The sequence below is a fragment of the Drosophila nasuta genome, chromosome X (genome assembly GCF_023558535.2).
Source record: "Drosophila nasuta strain 15112-1781.00 chromosome X, ASM2355853v1, whole genome shotgun sequence".
NCBI classification, from domain to species: Eukaryota; Metazoa; Arthropoda; class Insecta; order Diptera; family Drosophilidae; genus Drosophila; species Drosophila nasuta.
This window is the reverse complement of record NC_083459.1, coordinates 12,925,106-12,950,477: the sequence shown is the minus strand read 5'-3', so window position 1 is coordinate 12,950,477 and position 25,372 is coordinate 12,925,106. Positions and strand designations below refer to the sequence as shown.

Genomic DNA, 25,372 nt, shown 5'->3' with positions numbered 1-25,372 from the left:
TTCTGATAGTTGGAACGTTTTTTTGTAGAAAAATGTAATCAAGTTAAGGAAAACAAAAAACTATACAAGAAAAGTTAAAGTTAAAGTTTTTTTTTAAAAACGATCCTAAATTTGTAAGTTATATGTGCGAGAAGCTTATCCAACATAACTGAATAATTTGGTGGTGATCATTTTTGTGAAATATTTTAAAATTTTTATGTTTTCATATCTGAATAATCTTAATTTCTGCAAAATGGTTGGCAACTCTAATTTCTAAAGTTTCAAAGTAATGCGCTTAATTTGCTGGTAACAGCTCGACTAGCTCATACCCTGTAAGCCATAAAGAGTTGTTCCAACCCAAATCTAATTTTTGTATTCGAAAATGAAGTATTCGATGCATGGATATCCTGTATTTTAAGGTATATAAAGCTTTGTTGTAAATTAATTACAATAAAAAGTTTAAAAACAGTGGCTGAACGTTGCACAATCAACAGATACCCTAGAGTTTTTTTTAATTGCAACAAGTTTGAGTTGAACACACACTGAAATTAAATAGTTTTAAGCATGAATATCATGAGGCAAATATCCGGTTTAAATTACAGGGTATCACATCGCTGACATTTGTCGCTTTTCGTAGGTTTCTCTAGCTCGAGTCTAGAGTGAAAGCATTCAAAGGGGGAGGGAGGGAGAGAGAAAGAGAGGTAGCAGTTGGTCACAGGTAGACAGCTGGTGTAGTCAGTGTCGGTCTCCCTCCTCCCCTTCCCCCTCTCCTCCCTCTCTCGCCAACAAGCGACACACACAAGCTGCTCTCGCTTCTCTCGTTTGCCAGTTCGCTGGCTAACAAATGAGCGTCATGTCTTTGCCGTCGCAAAACAAATCTGAGCAATTTTTTATGATAAATAACACCAAGCGAGCGCGCAAGAGCGAAAGAGAGTGAGTATGGCAGAGTGAAAGAGTGAAAGAGAGGGGAATATGCACATGAATATGCACTAGGCAACTAAGCAACTAAACTAAGCAGCCTCTAATATTTAGTGCAGTTCCCTCGAGCGCTTAACGGAGTCTGCGTAGACGCCTCCAAAAATAGGCGCAGCTGCCGCACGCTTGTTGAGAGGGGGAGAGGGGGTCAGAGGGAAGGAGGGGGACGGAATGGAGTTGGCGGCTTGTGCAAACAAACAAATCGCTGTAGATTTATTTTAGTGCAAAGCGCAGTGCAAAATTGCTCAGGCATGCGTGGGCAGCGAGAGCGACAGAGACAGCAATCTAACGTAAGAGTGAGCGAGTGAGCGAGAGAGGGAGAGAGGGAGCTGCGCCGTCGCGCAATCGATGCGGTATTGAAAAATGTGCGCTTTCAACGCGGTAATTAAAAGATGAATCGTTCGGCATGTGCAAATCTAATAAGTTGGACTCTTGAGAGCAATGAGAGAGATAGATGGAGAGAGACAGAGAGAGACGCAACAAATGACGCGTCATTAAGAGCGATAACGCCCCATTTTGTGGCAGATATGAGGTTGCAGGTAGCCAAGTCTATATGATTGATGCCTGCTTTTATGGCTAACGGAATGCGCTGTGTGGCATGCAACAACTGCGAGCTGGGGGCAGCTGCCACGCATTCTTTTCGGTTTTTTCGGTTTTTTTGTCAGTTTTGTCAGTCTGCAAGTGAAAGTTTGCGCTTCACCCTGGTGGCAGGAAAAGGAACCTAACGGCACATAGAAGAAGAGTCTGGCGCATTTCCCTCACAATTAGCGCAACATATCCTGCAGCTGCCACACACTGCGGCACGTGCCACAACTTTCACCTGGCCAAAAAAAAAACGAAAAAATGAAGTAAGAACACAAAACGAACATAAAAGGGTTGCCAATATTCATTAAGCTGATAGAAATCTTCCCCTCGCAAAAAGTCGCGCATCATAAAATTGGGTCAACACAAACAGCTGACAGACAGACGGACAGACGGACAGACAGACGGAACAGGACTTTATAACGGTGAGTGCAAGCATAAAGAGTCAGCGAGCCAGTCAGTGAGTCCGTTTTTTCTATAAACTTCGCTTCTGTGCACTTTACTCACAAGGGATGCTCGTAAAATGAAAAACAAAAATTAACTAAATGTGCTGAGCACAGTGGTGTAAAGTTATTTAAGAAATACTCTATATGCCATAAAATATATATAATATATAAAAATACTTCACAGCACAACAAATACTTTATATACTACAAAAAATTGTAATATATAAAAATACTATATATTTTACTATATATTTAGTATATTAAAATACTATATTTTAGAAAATACTACTTATGGTATAACATATATAGTATATAAAAATACTATATACTTCCAATAAGGCTAAAAATACTATATAATATTTAGTATATTAAAAAACTATATTTTAGAAAATATTACGTATAGTATAAAATATATAGTATATAAAAATACTATATACTTCAAATAAAACTAAAATACAACAAAATATGTGGTATATTAAAATACTATATTTTAGAAAATACTACCTATGGTATAAAATATATAGTATATAAAAATACTATATACTTTAAAAAATACGACATTTACTACAAAATATACAGTATATAAAAATATTATACATATATATTTAAAAAAAGATTTATATAAGAACTGAAATTTCTCGATTTCGAATACAATATGTAAAAATAAACTTAAGATTTCTACATTATGCCAAGCGCTTACGTTTTCATTTCTACTAAATTAAGCTCCTATTTTGAATTTGTTTATACATGCATACATACAGTTTTTACTTTTCTTAATTGACTTTTATTGTATCTTGTATTGTATCGTATGTATTTATACAAATTTTTTAAATTTGTCAATCTTGTTTAACTCACATTTTTATAAGGAAATATACATAATTCAAAGTTTTCTAATCAGGTTCAAATCAAATGTTTAGATAATTTTTAGATAATTTACCCCTAGTTCGTATAAAGAAATAAAGATTGTAGTAAGGCAAAAAGTATCTTCGTTTTTTTTTTAAACTAACACAAGTTTTACCCATTAACTTTTGTGGCTTCGCGGCACAAATGAATCGTGTAGAGATCGCAGGCTGCACTTACCTGAAAATAGAACGAAAGGCAAAAGCGGCAATTAGATAAAGATAATAATGAAGTGCAGAATGGAAATACACACAAAGAGTGAGAGAGAGAGAGAGAGATAGATATATAGATGCTTAGGTACATTAAGAACTGGCTTATTAATAAACAATCGATCAGCAACAACAAAGCGAATGCCGCCTCGCATTGTATTCATTGAATATTGTGGATGGAGATTGGAATGAAGAGAATGGATTGCATTGCTTTTCGATTTGGATTTGCTCGGCCCCATTACATAAGTGCGAACTGCAATTAAGCGCAATTCAGTGCAGTCTCAGTCTGAGTCTGAGTCTGAGTTTGAGTCTGTGTTTGAGTCTCAGTCTCTGAGACTCTGCGTTTGCAGTCAGAGTCAAGTGCACACTTGGGTCTTTGGGGGGCTGGACACTGAACACACTCAGCACTCAGCACTCAGCACGCTGGCCAAGAATTGAAACTGGAACTGCAACAATCAACAATCAACCTTTGCAACAATGGCAAAGTGCCCAACTGCCCAACTGGCAACTGCAGCGAGTGCTGTGAAAATTGATTAAACTCATTCATCAAATTGTGTGGCAAGTTCAAATGCAGCTGCAAATGCAGCTTGCGGCAATTGCCATTTGCCGATTGCCAATTGCCAATTGCGTGGCAAGGAAATCAATTGTTGCCTAATGAAATAATGGACATTTCAGGGCCACAATAACAATGACGCGTCTACGCAACCAAAACTGCAGCTTAAACAAATGAGCCAAGCACTCGAAGCGGATAGCACAACTAGCACATACCCTGTACTTGGTGAGTGCTTAAAAACAGGGAAAGTGAACACAAAACAAGCTATAGACAAATCAAGTTAAAGCTTGACGATTTGGTGTAATTTAGTATTCTTTTGGTATATTCATTTGGTATATTTCAAGAAGACCTTAAACAAGGTGTGTGCCTAAAAACAGGGAAAGTTAAAGTTTGACCATTTGGTATAATTTAGTATTCGTTTGGTATATTCACTTGGTATATTCCATGAACACCTTGAAAATCCAGTTAAAGTTTGACCATGTGGTATAATTTAGTAGTCTTTTGGTATATTTATTTGGTATGCTTAAAAACCGGGAAAGTGAATACAAAACACGCTATAGACAAATCAAGTTAAAACTTGACGATTTGGTATAATTTAGTATTCTTTTGGTATATTCATTTGGTATATTCATTTGGTATATTTCAAAAAGTCCCTATACAAGGTTAGTGCTTAAAAACCGGGAAAGTGAATACAAAACACACTATATGAAAATCTAGTTAAAGTTTGACCATTTGGTATAATTTAGTATTCTTTTGGTATATTCCAAAAGTACCCTATACAAGGTAAGTGCTTAAAACAAGTCGTGTAGAAACAAAAACGCCATATAAAATTAAGTTCCACATTTTGCCAATACATTACTTTGGTATATTTTAGTATTTTTTCGGTATATCATTTGTATAGCCTTTGGTATACATTTTGGGTGTTTTCCATATATAGCTTGTATACCATTTGGTATATTTTAGTAATTGTCTAATATATAGTTTGTATAGTATTTCGTATATTTTAGTATTTTCTTGGTATATAATGTATATAGCTTTTTGTTTTTCTTTGTTATGTGGATTATTTAGACTCTGTCATATTTTTGAATTATTTCGGTATATTCATTTATATTTTTGTATTATTTCGGTATGTTAATTTGGTATATTTTGGTATATAAAAACGGGCAAATCAAATACACAAAAACTTTATGGCAAAGTATTTTTCGGTATTTAGTTAAGATTGCCTTTAGTATATCTTAGTATTTTTCGGCTTATTACTTTTGAAATATTTCGGTATTTGTTCGGTATATTTTAAGAATTATGCAGCAATTCTTTGCTTTTAGCTTATCTTTTCATTTATACACTTGTAATTATCCAAATGTCTAATAAAGTGCATAAATATCAATCTAAAAATATCTATAATTTATCGATCTACAACTTTAACAGTTAATAAACTCAATAACAAACCCAGCTTTTAATACAAGAATCTCATTAAAAATACCAAAAAATATGATAGTTTATTTTGGGACAACTATTTACAGGGTATGCAGCACATAAATAGTTACAATTTAAATGCTTGTTGGGAGGAAAAACGACAACTTTCAAATGTCCAGTTGGTGAGAGAAAGGCAGCGAGCGTTAAGGCGTGGCTACAAATTTACTTTACTGCACACAGCAAAGTAACAACAACAACAACACTGCGTATGAGCAATGTGAACAGGAAAAAAAGAGAGAAGAGAAGCAACAACAAGAAGAAAAAAAAAAAACAGGCTGATATGATCCAATTCAATTTAAGCGCGTGTCGCATGCAAACTACAAAAAACAGCAAATAGCAAATTGTTGTTGCTGCAGTTGTCGTTGTCGTTGTCGTTGTACTAGCGATTGTTGTTGTTGTTTTCGTTGTTGTACAAATGCAATTACAACTAAATACACAGACACGAAGAGTTGACGCCACCGCCAACGACGCTGACGACGACGACGACGACGAGTCGCACTTTTAACTCCGCCCACTTTTCCCACACCCATATATTTATTTATTTTTTTTCGTTGTTGTATTTTTTTTTTTTTTTACGATGACGACGCCGCTGTCACGATACAACAACAACAACAACAACAGCAACAATATCAAATAAGTTAAAAGAGAGAGGACAACAACAAAAGCAGCGAATGCAACTGCTTAACAAACTCGAGCACAACCCACAAAATGAATGCAAGTCGAAGCGAAACTACTTAGAAATGAGCTGTGAATGCATTTTTCATTTGCATTTCCATTTCAACATTCAATTAATTAAACGCAATATCGTTTTCCCATTTGCATGACAAATTTTGTCATTATGCAAATGCAAAATGATTTCATTTTGCGTTAATCGAACTAAGATGAATCAAATATATCAAAATAATACAAATATTATGCTGAATAATTTTAAAGAAAATTATATAGTTTATATAGTATAGTTTGGTATTAATTTTAAAATATACTAGATACCTTTAAAATACTAAAAACAAATAACCCAACAACTAGTTAATGAATTTTCATAAATTTGACGACTTCATTTAATTTACTATTAAAAGCTATTCAAAAATATAAATGTAAAAATCATTTTACTATTTCAAAATTACAAAAATATTCACAAAAACAAAACTAAAAAGGGAATTTAAATAAATAGTAGAAGGAAATTTAAAACAAGTTTCAAATTCATATTAGTTTTGAATGGTATAAATATAGAAAACGTTTCGATTCTTAAATTTATTAAATCACATAACTTAATCTTAATCTTTTTCCAAATTAATAAATAAACTAATAAAATAATAAATAATTAAAAATCAATTACTTTTCACTTTTATATTTGAAAACTAATTTAACAAAGTATCTTAACAAATTTAAAAATAAAAATAAAAAAAAAAAAAAATTGTTTGAATTATCTTTTAAAATACACATTTCTTGATTGGTTGATTTGCTTTTTGAATGCAGTTTGTTCGGGCATCGTTTACCAAACTCATTTGCAACTTGCTTTGGCCTTTAGTTGCCCCTTCACTGCACTGCAGTTGCAACCTCACAACTGCCGCTAAGCTAAGCGTGCAACATGAGTTTTCATGCCTTTCACTTGCCATTTTCGCATTTTCCCATTTGCCTATAATTGAATCAAATTTATGAGTGTTTTTAGGATGCCAGAGGGGTGTTGTCTATCTCGCTCTCTCTGTCTTCCTCTCCTCTGTCTCTCTCTGTCTATGTGTGTGGGAGTGTTTGACTGGAAAGCTGAGGAAACTGGGCAACAACAACAAAAACACAAAATGCTATTCACACCTGAGCATCGCTGCTTCACTTTTCGCGTTTCGTTTTAGTTTTTTGCACTGTGTTTTACTTGTTTTCTTTTTTTTGTTTTTGTTTTTGTCCCTTGTTTTTCTCTTCTCTTCTGCTTTTTTTTTGTTGTTGTGTTGTTGTGTTTTGTCTATTCTCATTCGCATCTGTTGTCGTTGGCTGTCTGTCAACGCTGACGTTGATGAAAAGCGTTGCGGCACTCGTGGGAAAATCAGCTATGCTCAAGCTCTGCACTTGCCCCCGCCCCCGCCCCCACCTCACCTCTTTGCTCATCCTTCCTTCAACTACTGCTTGTGTTCTCTAGTCTTGATTTTTGCTATCCAACATCATCGCTCTCTGCCCCAATCTTCCTGCTTGCCACGTTTTTGCGGTTGGTTTTTCGGTTTTACCTTATTTTCACTCTCTTTTTCTCTCTCTCTCTCTCTCTTTCTCGCTCTCTTTTTCTAGTTGTAGTTGCTGTTGCTGTGTTTTTGGTCTTTTCGTACCCCACACACTCAGAGCCCAAAAAGGGCATTTAAACCAAAGGCAGCAGCAATTGCATTTTAATGCATAATTATTATACATTTTAACTTTGTATTTGAAAATATTTGTATTTTTTTTTATTTTGATTTATTTATTTAAGTCGATCTTCAAAACCTTTAATCTCATAGTTCAGAATGTTAAACTAAAGACTTTTTAATAATAAATAAAAATTAAAATTTTTGGATTTGATAATTTGCAGCTTTTTCAACTCATATTTAATTAATTTTAAAAACACAAATCATGAAAATACATTACATTAAAGATATATAATAATAATTAAGTGCTCTGATCACACTGAATTTCGAAAATAGGTAATATTATAAAAATTACTGATCTGGTCACATTGAAATATGCAAATATCATAATATTAATGTAATATAATAAAAATAAACTACTCTGGTCACACTGAAGTATGAATATATCTAAAATTAAAGTATCATAATGAAAATTAACTGATCTGGTCACACTAAAAGCTGAGAGTAGTGCGTATCTTGTAGTCTAGCACACTTAACGTTCTTGTTGCTGTCATAAAATTATGAAAACATATCAAATTAAAGTAATATAATAAAAAATGCACTGCTTTGGTCACACTACGTATCTTGTAGTCGAGTATGCTCAACGTTCTTGTTGCTGTCGAACTTGTTTCCTTTTTTTTTGTTTTGTTGTGTAGGCTGATGAAAAAGCTTCGCCGCAATTCGTTGCGCTGCATTAAGCAGAGCACTGCAACAACAACAGAAACAACAACAACAATGATTGTTATGCGAAATCAGCGCTTTTGTTTTTGTAGTCGCACCTGGTTGCAAAGATCGCTTTCTCTCTCTGTCTTTGTCTCGGTCGCTCTCACTCTTCTCTTTCTATTCTATGCTCGCTTCTATTGTTCCTTATCGTCCACACACGCATTTATACGGCGCCCTTCGCTCTGCCACCTTACGCTTAGCACCGCCATTCCCCTCCCCCAACCCCCACCACCGAGGTCGTCCATCATTACTTATCAGAAACCGACGACGCAGACGTCGACGTCGACGTCGCTGCCGGCGTTTATCGGCTTTTGGTTGCGACTGTTGCTGGCTTGCATATTATGCACTCCTATTTCAATTCAAATTCTGTTTTCTGTTTTCATTTCAAATTTCGTATGCTCTTCTTGATTTCAAATTTCGTTCCACTGATAAAGGCAAAACAAATCGCGCTGATAAACAACAAAAACAACAAACAAAATAGCCAAAAAAAAAAAAAAAAAAACGGAACTGTGACAACAAACGGAATGTTTGCAACGACAGAATGTCTGTGCTATAAATAATAATAATTATTTTATAAATCAGGAAACTCGCATCATATTAAGCAATTTTAAAAGACTTGAACACCAAGTTTAAGTCTTAGACAATGAGAAGATGCAATGCATACCGAGAGTATTAAATAAACTATTCAGTAACTATTCATTATGGTAAAATTTATACCAACAACAATTTTACTTATGGTAAAAGTATAGTTTTAAAAAAAATATATTTAGAAATGTAATATTTGAATCTGCAACAAAATATGTACTAGAAATATAATAAAAATTTTCATTTCGGAAAAAAACTTTGCAACTGTAAAGTAATACTAAATCTCTCTTACTACGCCAAACATAAACTTTCGTTTTATAGATAAATTAGTTAAAAACAAAATATGCAAGTTATTCACGGTGCGTATGCGTGATGTGATGCGTCGCGTATACGCGATGTGTGCTGCATTCGATTTTTTTCTAACTTGACTCACCCTGTTTGCTTATGCAGCAGGCAGCGACGACGACGACGACGACACACACACACACACTATATGCTATATATATATATATTATATATGTGATTGTGATTGTAATTGTTTGTACAAACAAAAACAAAAAAAAAACGATTTCAATTTTTCACAAATGTTGCAAAATGTTGTTCTCTCTCTTCCTTTCGCTGTCGCTCTCGCTCTCTCTCATTCGCTTGCACGCTTGCTTGCTCTTTCTTATAATTATATGAAAAACGTGGCGTTGATTTCTTGTGCGCTAAACAGCAAAAAAAAATAAATAAATAAAAACACACTTAAAAAAAAAAAACGAAACACTCGAGCACAAAAAAAATGCAAATAATTAAAACGTAGCACAAGGAAAACACACACAGAAAATTGTTTGCAATTTTACAACGCGGCGCGATAAGAACAAGAACAATAATAAACGAAGGCACGGACTGCGTCCAAAGGAATTTGCGCTTATGAACACGTACAAAACACGTACACGCAGCAGCGCAGCCAACGCAGGCGCAGACGCAGACGCGGTGGCGGCAACAAAAACAACGACAACAACAACAAGTGACGCGTGTAGCCTTGAGATCACGACGCGACTGAGAAGCGACAGAGACGCATGCGTTTTGCGCGCCTCTTTTTCTTTGCACTCAACGCACTGCAGCGAATAGCGGAAATTTGCGCGAATGACAAAAACAGCAGCAACAACAACGAAAATGCAAAAATAATGAAAGGGGGTTGTTGTTGCTGTTGTTGTTGCTGTTTGTTTTGTTGATTGGATGGATGCGTGTGCGAACAGAGAAAAATAGTATAACCAACTTAGAATGCAACGTCAGCGACGGCGACGACGCACACAAATAACTAACAGCGACTGTAGTAAAATGACAACTGAAACCGCAGGCGAAATGAAAACGAGTAACGACAACAGCGACAGCGACAGCGGCAGCGACTGCGACGCTGATGCAGCTGCGCTGCGCTGCGCGTTGGCGTATATAAAACGATTCTAACGCAGCAACAGCAAGTTTGCGTTTCTTCTTTCTTTCGCCTCGTCTCGTTTCGTTTTGTTTTTTTTGTTTTGTTTTTATTTTAGCAAACTTTTCACTTTTTGACGACGACGTCGCTGCGACAATTGCACTCGCACTCGCGCATTAGATGTGGAGCACAGCAAAGAGCGGCGAGAGAGCTTTTTCGGAGAGAGAGACACGAGAGCGTGTGTAATAGAATAACCAACGTATGTGTGCGTGTGTGTGTGTACGGAAGTGCAGCGGGTGACGCAGCTGCGAATAAACCGCAATGTGCAAGGCCAAACGCAAACGCGTGCGAAAGAGTCGGCGAACGCGTGTGCGTTGTTTGTATGCGTGTGTGTGTGTGGCTGGGCAAGTGTAACTGATCGCGTTAGATGGGCGAGAGCGAGAACGAACGAACATATTGGCACACGAGAGAGTAGAGTTCTGTTCACTCTTGCTCTCCACACACTTAGATTCCCTCTCCGCACCCGCACACACACACACACAAACACATCCATCATGCACTGCACACGCGTGCCCTTGAAAACTTGACCCAAACGGGGCGCAGCAGCTGCTGCCAAAGCTGACTGCTGCTGCTGCCTCCCCCGCTCCCCCCTCCTTGCCCTCCTTGCACACCCACAATCGCAGCAATCGCAACACCAACGTGATGTTTGCTAGCAAGCAAAAGAAAGTGCACAAATTGTTAAAATTCTTACAAAAACAAAATGAAAACCAAAACAACTTTTGGTGCATGTGAAAAGCAAAAGAAAAGAAAACACATTTTTAGGGGAAAACTGCAAAAGCCACGAAAAAATCATGTGTGTGTGTGTAAATGCTGAAAGCCAATGTCCAACAATTTTCATTGCCAAACACAATTTTTATACAAATGCGGTTTAGTTCATGTTGTTGTTTATTCTAATACCCTGCACACATTAGAACTGACTGCAGGGTATGACGATTCCATTGTTCAATGCATCTATATTTAGTATATGCAGGGTATTTCCTAGGTCATCACGCACTTGCAATTGCAAGTTTCTAATAACCTTGCTCAATGCACGTATATTTAGTATGCATAATGCAGGGTATTTACTCGGACATCATGCTCTTACACTTGCTTGCTATGCTATGCGCAAAAACAACAAAAGCGAAACAAAAGTGAGAGACAGAATAGAAAAGTAAGACCAAAATAATGCGCACTGCGCAGCCAGCCAAACATCAAAAGACGGCGACGAAGACAAATAAAGCGTTTACACTGCTCACCTAAGACAAAAGTTTACGGCTTGCAGTAAAAAACTTCGAAGCAAACAAATGCATAGAATTATGCATCTATTAAATTCTATGCAATGCTGATGTACAAATTGGATTTTGGGCATTTTATTATGTAATCTATTTTGGCTATGACAAAACACTTAAGGTGCTGCCTAAGACTCAAAAATGTAAACGAGATGACAAATCGACACGACGAAGATGCGCGGAATGAATGAGTGTAAGGGGGATGGCCAGAGGGGCGACTCTGGCAAGTGTTCGTTTCTTCACGTTCAATGCTACACACACATATACAAACGTTTCTGCATATGAGAGTGTGTGTGTGTGTTTGTATTTACGGACTGTGACGTTTGAGGAAAGTGCGCAAATGAGATGAAACTGAAGAATTTGAATGTTTGCAAAGAACCGAAAGGAAAATGAACTTAATTAACTGCAGACATACGTATTTACATATAGATTGTATTCTTTTAATTCATTGAAATAGCTACAGTGATGCACCCATAAAACGAATATTGAAATATTTCAAATAACACTTGCATTTTGCTTTTATTTCATATTTGTGTTGTAAACATAAATTGTTAAAATGCTTGCAAACGTAAAAACGCTTGTAAAACAAAATGAATTAGAAATAGAAAATGCTAAATTGAAAAATATATTGTTTTAAAAGATAATATTATCTAAATTTCGCAAATTTTTTTAATGTAATCAATTCAAACTAAAATTTTGTTAATTTTTAAGTTTGAAATTGTCGCAAAAACAGAAATAAGGTGTGTTTACTGTAGCTTAAAGTGAAATTCTATATTACCCTACAAATTACATTAAATTTTATTAATTTTTTGAATATCTTTATAGCTTAGTATTAAATTCTCTATATATTTTAAAGACTGCAATTTTTTCCAATAATATATAAACATATATAATATATACAGATTTTTAAATGCAGCTTGTAATATTTTTGTTACTGTTGTAAGAATTGTAAAACTTTTCAGTGTAGGGTGAAATTTCTATGCCACGATCACGAAAGTGCATTCAAAGGCATATCGAAAAATGCATACGTACGTATGTGTGTATTTACATACACATATGCTTTAGATTTGATCTACGTATTGTTTTATGTGCGCACGCTGCCAAAGTTGCGGCAATTGCAAAATGTTCAAGGTCGCTCGGCGAATGCACCTAATCCAACAACAACAACAACAATAAGAAGAACAACTACAACTACAACTACAACTAGAAATACAATAATGAGTGTGCAGTACGCCCGCATACGCAAAATGTTTGAGTGTTCTACAAATTGCAAAGAGCAAAAACAATTTGCGCTCGTAAATTGCAAAAGCGCCTCAGTCGACGTCGCCGTCGTCGTCGCCGTCGTCGCTGCCCGCGTCAACAGCAAATGAATTTCACTGTCAAGGTCGAGGAGCGTCGTTCGATTCCGATGCCCGATGCCCGATGCCCGATGCGCAACGCAATGCGATCGCTGCCTGCAGCAGTGCAAAGAATGAGAGAGCGCGTCATGCCAAACAGAGAGAGAGCCCAACTGGGAGAGAGCACACACACACACACACACACGCACATACATATGCGATGGCGCGTGTGGGCGCGAGAGAGAGCGAGTTCGGCATTGACGGAAACGACGCGTTGCTTATGTAAGCGCAAGCACAATGGGGCAGCGATGTCGACTTCGTCTTTGAAATGTGCATACATATATGCACATTGTGTACGCACGTCTCCCGCTCTGTTGGGTCACTCAACCCCCCACCCCTCTAGGCATTTCCTGCAGTTTTGTCGCTGCGCTTTTCATATCGCTGCATTTTGGCGTCTGTTTTGCTGTATTCGCATGTTTTTCTATCGCCCGCAATTGTTTTTCTCAAGTTCGCGGCTCTTGTGCAATTTGTCAGCACTACCCCTCCCCACTCCCCTTTCGCACCACATACGCAGCATTCAGACGAATGCGTAATAATTCACAAATTGCAGCATGCGGTAAACAAAAACAAGCATAAATCAAAAGTTGAGAGCCGCTAGTCGAGACACACGGACGCCACGCCCTGTCGCCTCCTTTTGGGAGCGGGCGCGCGCGCGCGTGAAAAAAAAAATGAAGACATAATTTGACATAAGCGATGTTAAAGTTCAACGTTTCGGCCCACAAACAGCAAAACATGAAAACATCAAAGGCAACGCCAAAAAGCTCACAAAAGCTCATTACGATGATCATCAGCTGATGATGCTAGGCAATGATTGACGAAGGCGATAATGTCAAAGACAGTCGAAAGCGCAGCTCACAACTCAGCGCTGCGCAGCCCCCGCTTCGCCTACAGTTCGCTCGCTTAATCATGTTCAAGAAAAAAAATGAATATGTGCATGTGTATGTGAACATGTTTGAATGTATGTATGTACATATGTAATGCAAAAAGTGCAGCAGCGTCGTCGTCGTCGAATGCAGCGCGCCTGTCAAAGCTGCGATTAATCTCACTCAGAGAGCGCAGCAAGCGCAGAGAGCGAACGCAGCTTCAAGCACAGTGGGACCATGACATGATGGCATGGGTTACTCAAAACAAAATTACATATTGTTGAAATTCTTTTAGAATTTTACATTTTTAAATGTAATATAACAAAATAAATAAAATCAAATAATATCAAATAAAGTCAAAAATAAAATAAAGTTTAAATCCTCTAATTTATTTTTCTGTTTTTATGGTTTTACTATTGGCAAAAAAGAAAAAGTAAATAAAGTCTTTAAAACATATTTAAATTGCATGAAAAGAGCAATTAGTATAAAAATATCACCACGTATAAATTTAATAGAATTGGGATTTAATACAAAAACATGTACAACAATATAAATGTAATACTATTAGGCATATAAATTGATTATTTATATAAAAGAAAACTATTTCGATTAAAAACACATATGACTTTTAATACTATTTCGCATATAAATTGATTATTTATATAAAAAAAAAGCAGTCCACAAAATATAAATTGAATACTATTCAGCATTTAAATTGACAAATCCATTGAGAAAGTGATTAGAGTCTAAAAAAACAATATTTAAATTGCATAAAAATTAACATAAATAAAAACAGACATTAATGTTGAAACTAAATAACTGCTGAAATTAGTAAAAATAACTATAAATATCATTGGAACGTCTATAAATAATGCGACTTGTTTGCTATGCAAAACTAATGCGAACAGTAAACAAACATAACTATAAATGTGAAACAAGTGTCTAAAAATAATGCGAAATATTTCGAGCACATATAGAAAGGCATATTAACGATGGATAAAACAGAAAAAAAAAAAAAAAAAAAAATAAACAACCGATGCGGTCCACTGTGACAGCGGCATTCATAATTGAGATATGAACTTGGTAATATTTCATACCAAAAAAAAAAAAGAAAACGCCAACTGACCAACTGGACAACATGGGGAGAAGTGGAAAATGCGAAGAGAACTGGCCAACTGACTGGCTAGAGCTGAGTGCTGATCGGGGCTTGTTCGTCTAGAAATAACTTAATTGTCACTCAATTACTCAGTTTTCAGCTAAAAGCATTCATTGCTCTGGCTTAACGTCAGACGCCAAACGCCCACCGAGTGCTGTGGACCAAAAGAGAGAGAGAGAGAGAGAGAGATGTGTGTGTGAAGAGGAGGAGGAAGAGAGAGGAAAGAACTGGTGGACGCTCGTTATGCTCCACGATGGCTCCGATGGCTAGGCGTGAATAATAGGCGAGAGTCGGAGAGTTGCGGCCTGAATGAAAATTGATGAGTTGCGACAGTTTTTGGCCAAAGGGCAAAAGCGGCTAAAAGAAGCGACAAACCAAACCAACCTCGATGTATGTGTATAAATAAATATATATACATATATTGTATATATATGTGGGGAGAAGAAGGAAAAAAAATAAAAACAGGGCACGGCCCAAGACGTGAGCGCAAAACAAAATAGCGCAACGAAAATGTAGGAAAAAACTGAGCAAAAGAATAGCAGCAACAAAAAATACGTTTGTCATGCTTTTCAGTTCAGGCTCGCGACTGGAGAGTGGAGAGCGGAGAGTGGAGAGTGGAGCGAGGAGAGTGTTCTTGCGTCCTCGAGGCTGCATTCAGCGGTCGATTGCCAACTCAATGCAACCATCAATCAAATTTACTTGTTTACCCCACTCTGCATATATGTATATATTGTGGGTGTTGTTGTGCTCAGAGGTCGCTCATAAGTTCAAATCTCATTTCGATGTTTTGATTGACGCCTCAATCGAAGCGTCTTGATTGAAGCTTTTAGCTATTTTTTCCTTTTCGCATACTGCAAGTTCATCGGCATTGTGCCTGCCTGCGCGCCAACAAGTGCCGGCTAGAATGCTAATGAGCTCAAGCCAAATTGAAATGATTGATTGATTAAAAAAAAAAGGAAAAAAACACCCATTAGATATCTATCAATAAATATTTTTCATACCATAATCATAGTGACCAAACATAGCAATTACTATTGACTGCGTGATATACTACGATTGATTGATTGCCGCAAGTTGTGGCACATTCCACAGAATTAATTCACGTTTTTTTTTTTTTTTTTGTAAAAAATAAGTTGTCATTCAAACCTGATTGAAGTGATATGTTTATTGATTGCTTAAAGTTGTTGCCATTTTTAATAGATTTAATTGACAAGTTCAGGTTATCAGTCAAACATGATTGAAGTGATACGTTATAGTTAACACTATAATTTACAATTATTATCTAATGATTGATGCTAAACTGCACTCAATTAGACGTTATCTCGCAAATGATGTTTTACATTTAAAATTATTTGTTTGTCAATCAAACATGATTAAAATGATGTGTTTGTGGGTGCTTTTTGAATGAGGTTATAATTTTGTATCATATTCTTGTCGCTGTTTTATTAATGATTGATGCTAAACTACAACGCTCATCTTTAATATTTTATTATCATTCAAGTATGATTAAAGTAATTTTCTGATGCTAAGCTGATCTCAAGTTGTCGCTTCATCGGGATTTCTTTGTTTGTCAATCAAACATGATTGAAATAACAGTTTACAATTATTTTTGTGTGCTACTTCTTTTTGATTGAAGTAGAGCTGATCTTAAATTGTCGCTACATTGTGATTGATGCTTCAAAAGTCATTTGTAATTATTTTTGTCAATCAAACATGATTGAAATAACAGGTTTAGCTAATTCTTCTCGATTGAATCTATATTTTGCAGTTATTTTTGTCTGCTACCTCTTCTTGATTGATCTTAAGTTGTCGATTCATTTTGATTGATGCCTCAAAAATCAATTGTGATTCTTTTCGTCAATCAAACATGATTGAAATAACAGTTTGTATAATTGTTTCATGATTAAAGCTATAGTTTACAATTATTTTTGTGTGCTACTTCTTTTTGATAGATGTTGAGCTGATCTTAAATTGTCGCTACATCGCGATTGATGCTTCAAAAGTCATTTGTAATTATTTTTGTCAATCAAACTTGATTGAAATAACAGGTTTAGCTAATTCTCTCGCGATGATGCCTCAAAAATCATTTGCGCTTGTTTTCGTCAATCAAACGTGATTGAAATAATAGCTATAGTAAATTTTCTTTTTCTGCTACTTCTTCTTGATTGATGTTGAGTTGATCTTAAGTTGTCGCTACATCGCGATTGATGCCTCCACACGCACATTTGATGTGCTCTCAATAGCGTCCAGTTAGTCGCTTTCTCGTTCGATCCTGCTTCGAGGAGAGTTCACATAGTGTCTTGCCACCACATAAATCCTAATCAAAACTGTGCGCAAACAAGCAAGAGATAGAGATAGAGAAAGAGAGAGAGGAGCGTGCATCTATAAATCCATTAATGCCATTTACCGCATAAACATCGCAGAGAAAACGCTGAGAAAATAAAAGGAGACGCAGCTAACTAAAAACTAAAAAAAAAAAGACTGTGGCGAAGCATCACCAAGAATTGCAATTGCTCCATAAAGTAAAACTAAATTGCTCAATAATTTTGTCCACATTTGATTATGTCTTTTGGCCGAAGCGAAGCCAGCGAGTGTCGAGCTTTGCCATGGCTTTTCCACAGTGTTTGCAGTTTTCAGCTTTTCGAGTTTTTTGCAGCTTCAACTTCGACTTCGACTTCGACTTTAGCATCCGAGAGTCGTTGCAGAGCCCTGTGAATTGCAGTCACGATTGTGTGAGCCGGGCGAATGGAGCCCACAAATTCAAAACCCATAAAGACATCAAAGCAGCAACGCGTGTAACAATTTGCCAGCCAACAACAACAGCGAACAACGAACAACGAGCAACAAATCCATGTTGTTGAACTGGCAAACGCAACAAAACGCAAATTAACAACGGCAACACACAACTAAACTAAACTAAGCTGGCCAGCGGGTGTGTGTGTGTGTGTGGAGAGTGCAAAAGATTGCCGAGTGTAGACTGTAGACTGTGTTGACTACAGAAGACAACAGCCAGCAGACAAAGGCGCAAAGAGTGTAAGCAGAGGGGAAGAGATTTACAGGTCGGGTCGTGGCTGCAGAAGCCTGTGACGACGACCTGACCAGGCAACAAACAACAACTTCCAACTGGCAACTGGCAACTGGCAACTGGCAGCACCCGCACAAGCCGCAAACAATGCCAGGCAACAAACAGCATTCGAAAAACAAAGCGACCAAGAAAATACACTATAAAAGCAAAGAATTCAGGCAAAGCTTAAAGTTTTTGAAATGAACCTGCAAGAGCTTTCAGCAACTTTTGCTAATAATATACTCAAAGTTGTTGACAATCAATATTTTTTCATTTTAATTTGCATAAATAACAATTTTCTATACAAATTACAAAATATTATATTACATTTTATATTAACATTTTATACATTTATGCGTTTTATTGAAGCTTTTAAATCAGCTTGCAAACGCTTTAAGCAGCTTTTACTAAAAAATATACTCAAAGTATTTGACAGTCAACATTATTTTATTTTACTTTGCAAGAAAGAACTGTTATATGAAAGATTATAAATAAATTCAATTAACAAATTAAGAAACCAACACTAGCTAAAGTTTTTTTAAAGCTTTTAAAGAAACTTTCGTTAGTTTTCAGATCCTATCCAATCGCATAATTTACAATTTTGTATAAAAGTAACAAAGAAAATGTAAAAAAACAACAAGAAAAGAAAGCACAAATAAAACTAAATTAAAAAAATCTAGTAAAAAAAGGAGGTAGTAGTAGTAGTAGGTAGTATAAATATCATTTTTGAAATGCCATAAAGCTTTTTAAAAGAGCTTTCAACAACTTTTATAAACGTTGTAGAATAACTGACCGAAAATTAAATATGTAAAATTAAAATTATAAAATTTGCAAATTCTTATGAAGCAACTCCAACTTTATTGAATGCTGCGATCTGTAGAGTAGATCTCTAAGGACCTTGAAATATATGATCTATGGAAAAAAGAGCAATAGAGAGAGGTAGATGGATTATTCCCGAGGCGTAATCGAATGTTACCATAATTTGTGATAAGAAAACTTTGCTAGAGAATGGAGAGTGATCTCGCCCACCCACCACCACACACTCTCACTCCCACACACTCCCCGTGTTTGGGATCGATGATGGCGCCTTGAATGCCGACGGGCCACGATCGATGTTGCAGCTGAAATGCTCATTAAAAATGTAGAAAGCTCAGAGAGTGCGCTCTCTCTCTCTCTCTCTCGCGCGCGCTCTGGGATCGCGCTGTCAGCGCTAATCGCACGATCTTAATTTACAGCAACAATCGCAGCAGCAGCAAAGAAAAGGGGAAGTTGGACAGAGAGAAGGAGAGGAAGAGAAGGGGGTTGGGGAGAGACAGGACTACCGGCAAAGTGAAGAGATCGGCGATCGCAAACGATCTTCGACTTGGCCAATTTGGCGAACGCAACTTTCGCTTTTGGCTCTTGGCTCTTGGCTAACGATCGTCAATCGACGGCAATTTATTATTATGCAGCGTTTGTTACTTCGCATTTTAATTCAATTAAAAGTCGGTTAGAGATCATTGTAATTATGCATCGTATAAACTGAGTCAACAACTCGATTGCCCAAGCTGACAATTGAAACGATTTAGCAACGATGTGATCACTTCTTTTTCATTTCTTCCTTTTGGTTTTTGCTTTTGCTGCTTATTACTTTGAATAGTTGCGAGTTGAATTGCAGTTATACTTTAATACCATATTATATGTTGTATTCAACTCTTCTCTTAAAGTGATCAAATTTTGTGGTAATACAAGTAGTGATCTTTTTAGATTAAAGAGAATTGCTCTTTATTAAATTGTTAAGCCTATAACTGAATATACAATTCGAAGAGTCCATTTGGAGTTATATTTTATTCTTAAGTCTTTTCACCAAAGTTACCTAAGCAATACGGAGTTATATGATTTTATACTTTTCTTTCCTTTTTAGATAATCTTTGTAATTCTTTTTAAGTTATCTTTATCATCACATTGAGAAATTTTATGTTTAAGAAACTAGATTAACAATCTAAAGCTGAATTATATTTTGATTTGAGATATTACGTTCTGTGTTAACACTTCTATATTTGAACTGCTTAATTGAGAATATATTTTTGGAATTTCAAGAATGCTTTATCTAAAATGAATGTTGAATTTTGATCTAATTTCATGAATTGATCTTTTGTGTTCATGATAAATTCTTTCTTTTACTAAGATAATTCTCTCTCTCCTTTTTTTTTCTCTGTTGATCTACTTGAAGTTTAAAAGATGTTAAGAATTTGAATCTCGGTTGGTTGGTAAGAAGTTTGATCTTATTTTAAGAATTTTACTATAACAATTTTCTCGCTCTTCTGCTTTAAACAGTTGTTCTTAAAAGTTGTTAAGAATTTGTAATTAAACTAGAGAATCAGTTCTGATCAGTCAACTTAATGTCCTTCTACGTTTTGAGGCGCTATTCTCAAGCACAACTCTCAGATATTTTTGCCTACAAACTGTCCGTCTGTCTGTCCGTCTGTCTGTCCGTCCGTCTGCTTGTTGCTGGCGCATTGCTGTGCACCCCCACGCTGTGGCTTCCCTCTGTCACACAAACATGACAAAATGTTGCTAAAATCGCATAAAAATATGTTAAATGTTGCATGTTGTGTGCTTTGTTGCATTTTGGGGGCAACATGAGCCGGGCATCAGCGTGGGCGCACAATAGAGTTGTTGCCTTCAACTCTCTCGGTTTGTTGTGGCATTTGCTGTTTTCTTTTCCTCGTGTTTTACTTCTTTTTTTTCGTTTTTGCTTTGACATTTGGTAACACGCGCCTGCCAAGCGGCATAAAAATTGACATATTATAATGTCATTGGCGTTCCCGATTTGCGCCACTGCGTCGACTGCCACAATTCGTCAATACGCGCATGGGGCATGCAACATGCGGCGGCAGCGTGGGTGGGCAACACACACACACACACACACACACAATTGAAATTGTTGTTTTCGTTTCGTTTTGTTTTGTTTTGACAGGCAAAACGCACTTCAACTTCAACTTCGACTTTTGCCTGCTCAAAATTTGTCTACAACTTTTTGCAGTTCTCGTTGTTGTTGTTGTTGCTGGTTGCAAGAGTCGCGCTTTGTGTTGTCTGTGGCCTGTTGTCTGTTGTCTGCCACAAGACACAGCAACATTCTTATCAGATTGTTGCAATGTTGCGCATGTTGCTGTTGCTGTTGTTGTTGCGCGACAGCGAGAGCAGAGTGAGAGATCTTTATCAAGTCGTAGGTTCAGGCCGCAACAACATGCCAGCAACAAGAGAGAGAGAGAGAGAGAGAGAGCGAGAGAGATGGAGAGTGAAACATGTAATGAAAATTATGACAAGCCAAACGGCAACAACAACAATTGCAATTGCAATTGCAACTACAACAACGAACAGCAACAACAACAACAGCAACTTTGGCAAATCATAATAAAAGAGGAAAAAGAAAAATTATAATTCAATGGAAAATTGCGCCCACACACACTCGCACTCACACACACACGCACACACGCACACACACATTTCATTGTTGTTGCTTATCGTGAGCGGAAAGCGTTGTTGTTGTTGGCAGAGAGTTGTCAATTGGCTCGCCAACTTTTGATTTACTTTTTTCCCCAGCTGCAATTTCGGCTACACCTTGTAGCTATGAGCTTACAATTTCCGAAAACTCACACACACACACACACACACACAAGTACACATACTAAAACATTCATCAATCAGTCGAAGAAAAGCCAATTTCCCCCTCAGTCTCAAGATCAAAATGTCGTGATTGGCAAAAACTTAAGCAAAGTGGAGCACAGCTGTTGATGCAATTGATCAGGCAAATCGATCGATCGCTTGTTTTTTTTTTTCTTAAACGATTCTGCGCTGAGTTCTCTGCTGCCAATCAACAAAACGTTTACGAAGCACACGCACAAAAGAGAAAGTGCAAAGCGAACTTAGCTTAGTGCGATTTTAGTTGCCTGCTAATTAAAATAAATCTGATTAAAGCAGCTCATCGAATTCGATAAACATTCGGTTTCTGCATATTCCAAAAATAATCTGGTATATTTTGCAGTTAATGGTGTATTTTGAATGTAATACATAGTATATCGATATACCAAATATAGTATTTAGTATATTTTAGTAAACATTCAGTTTTTGCATGTTCCAAATACAATTTGGTATATTTTAGAGTCTATGGTATATTTTCGTATGTTAGTATATTAGCTTGGTATATTTTAAAATACAGCCACAACATTTCAGTATATATAAATATATACCAACTGTAGAATTTCGTATATTTCAGTGTTTTATTATACCAAATATCCATATTTTCAGATTTTACTATAACTTCATATATACAAACTGTAACATTTGGTATATTTCAGTATTTTGCATTATATTAACTTGGTATATTTCAATAATAATAATACCGTACTTTATCAGCATATCGATATACCAATTATAACCTTCTATAAACATTAGTATTTTGTGGTATATTAATTTGGTATATTTTAAGAATAATACCGGACTGTATTAATTTCACTGAAAATAGGTAACGAGTATTTCATATTTGAGCACTCTAAGAGTTTAGAAAGATAAGATTTTTTTATGTAAGATATTTGTTATTTTATGATTTTATTGTCTGCTTTATAAAATGATATTACTAATTTTATAGTCAGGTTAATAAAATAAATACTTGAATTTCAGCAAATTTCATAAAAATATATTTTTTAATTAAAATTTTGTAGAATTGAATCTTATTTCTCGAATTCGAGTTTCCAAATTCAAACTCAAGTTTTTTATTCAAATTTTGTAAAAAGTAATTTTCGCTTCCTGCGTTTAAATGCTCCGTTTATTTAAGACATACTGGACAATCGCATTAACTCCATTTGGCATTTCTCAGATACTATTTGGGGGGAAATATCTAAAATAGTTGCAACTAAATAGAGGAGCAGCTGGTTGCTGGTTGCTAGTTGTTGGTTGCTGGTTGGTGTTGGCTCTACTAAATTAGCATATCAGTTGGGGTCGGCAGGCATTTTGGCCAAAAGAATTACAAATTGCGGCAACCGTTAGCAGAGGAAGCAGCTAAGGAAGAAGCAGAGAGAAGAATGCAGCGTTTTGCTGTGAGTGTTGGCCATGTACAGCGAATATCTTCAGCTGGTCAATGCATTGACAGCCGACAGCAGCAACAGCAACAACAGCAACATTGGCAATGGGTTTTTGCTTTTGTCGTTTATCACGCATCGCTGTCAAAGTGTCACTTTAGCTTAACGTTGGTGTAACGCCAAAAGATATCGCAGACAATTCCCCGAGTCGCTGCGATTGCCACTCCCCAAGTCTCCCAGCAGCAACCACGGCAGCAACCAAGCAGCAGCAGCAACTGTTGTCGTTGTCGAGTGGGAAAAGCGGCGGCGCGCACGCGTAATAACGCATAATGTGCCAACAACAATCACAGCAACGGCAACAGCAACCACAACAGCAACAGCAACAATCACAACAGCAACCACAACAGCAACAACAACAACCACAACAACAACGACGACAAAATCACGTTAATGACAGCGACGACGTGCCGCAAAGTCAGCTTCAACTTGGCCTCTCTCTCTTTCCTTCTTTCTTTCTTTCTTTACGTCTCTTTCACTCTCTCGCTCTCTCTCTCTCTCTTCGATTGCTGTTCCGCAGGCGCAACAACAACAGCGAAAAAAAAAGACAAACGCCAACAAGCTGAATGAAAATAAAGGCGATCGAAACTGAAACAGCCAACTGCTGTTTTGTCACATCATTATCAGTTGAGTTGGCCAAGTTTTGTTGTCGTTGTTGTTGTTGTTGTTGGCTCGCAGCTTGCTTTGGCTTTGGCCTGGAGTGTTGGAGTGTTGGAGTATTGCAAGTATTGGAGCCGGCATTATTGACATGACAGACACATGGCAGGTGTGAAGGAATTCGCCACTAAATCATGTTGTGCGGTCCACATTTTGATTGGACAACAAAATTCACTCGCTGCAGTCTCAGTCTCAGTTGCATTCGCACTTTTGCTGTGTGTGTCGCCATTCGGGCACTTTGGAGCTCTTAATAAAGTCATCTAGCGGTTCGCATTAAACGCCAGCACACTGTCAAACCAAGCAATGGAAGTGACTACATAAAATTCTTTATCTATTTATTGGGTCAATTTATATATATTTGATTTTGTATAACAAACAATTCTGCTATTAAATGCAATACTCCAATGTCATTAGAATTTGCATTAAACTTATACGAAATATTAATTATTAATGTTTAATTTTCAGTTTGCTATCCAACCTTTTTTATTATGCATAAATATAACAAGCAATTTTGCCATTAAATGCAAAACTCTAATGTCATTAGAATTTGCATTAAAAATGATTCATATCTATCATTCATACTTTGACATCACTTTAGAGGCTGAATTTGTCAATTATTTTCTATTTTATAATGCAAAAATGTATAACAAACAAATCTTCTAAACAAAAGGCATAATTCTAATGTCATTAGAGTTTTCATTGAATATGATTTATATCTAGCATTCATAATTTGTCATCAATTTAGAGGCTGAATTTCTCAAATATTATACAATAATATATAACAAAACAAAATTTCCTATAAATTGCAAAACTTTTATGTCATTAGAGTTTGCATTAAATATGGTTTGCGTTAAATGCAACACCAACATTCGCATTTAGTCAACCAACTAGAGGTTAGAAATATGTTTGTTTGTTCTTTTTTATAATTCCAAAGTATAGCAGACAAAACTGCTACAAAATGCAACACTTTAATGTCATTAGAATTTGCATTAAATATGATTTATACCCAGCATTCACATTTTTTCATTAGTTTAAAGGCTGAATTTATGAATTTCATTGTTGTTTCTGTGATATGCTTCAATATTTTATTAGAATTATCATTACACGCTCATTATTAATTTCGAAATTTGTGAGTTTTTAATTTAAGTTAAATGTGACTTTCCTATTCATGCATAATATTTTCATGAACACATTTACTAATATTAATTTTAATTTATGAACATTTCAAAGTCAAATAAGTATTTAGCATTACTTTATTTATGATGATCTGCATTATTTTGCTACATTACATTGTTCATTACTATTTTCATTAGAAGTATTTCAAGTGCTGTTATTTTATGTAATATACATTATTTTGTATATATTTTTGCCAATTTAATAACTTTTTAACTTTAACAACTTTCATTAGAATTTTCATCATAATCGATTCGCTCATTAATTGATTTGTTGCACAGTGTTGTTCAACGCACAGACAGAAAGACGTGGAAGGAAGCAAGGTGTTTGGGGAGAGATAAATTAAAACGTTTAATGCCAGATGAAATTGAAATTGAAGTTGAGGTTGAGCTTGAGTTTGTGGCTGTGATGAAGTCCC

General features: G+C 36.2%; 1 protein-coding gene across 10 annotated transcripts in view; it reads right to left on the bottom strand.

Moving 5' to 3' along the window:
• The window catches only part of LOC132797214 (pneumococcal serine-rich repeat protein), a 202,724-nt gene that overhangs the window by 107,331 nt on the left and 70,021 nt on the right, over nt 1-25,372 (bottom strand). The window contains exons 1-2 of one of the 10 annotated variants that reach the window (XM_060808801.1): nt 10,047-10,129; nt 9,219-9,492 (exon numbers count right to left, since the gene is read on the bottom strand). The exons of the other annotated variants lie outside the window; for them this stretch is intronic. The gene's annotated coding sequence lies outside the window, so the exon portion shown is untranslated. Of the gene's footprint in view, nt 1-9,218; nt 9,493-10,046; nt 10,130-25,372 lie in introns of those variants that run through there. 10 annotated transcript variants of the gene reach the window in all.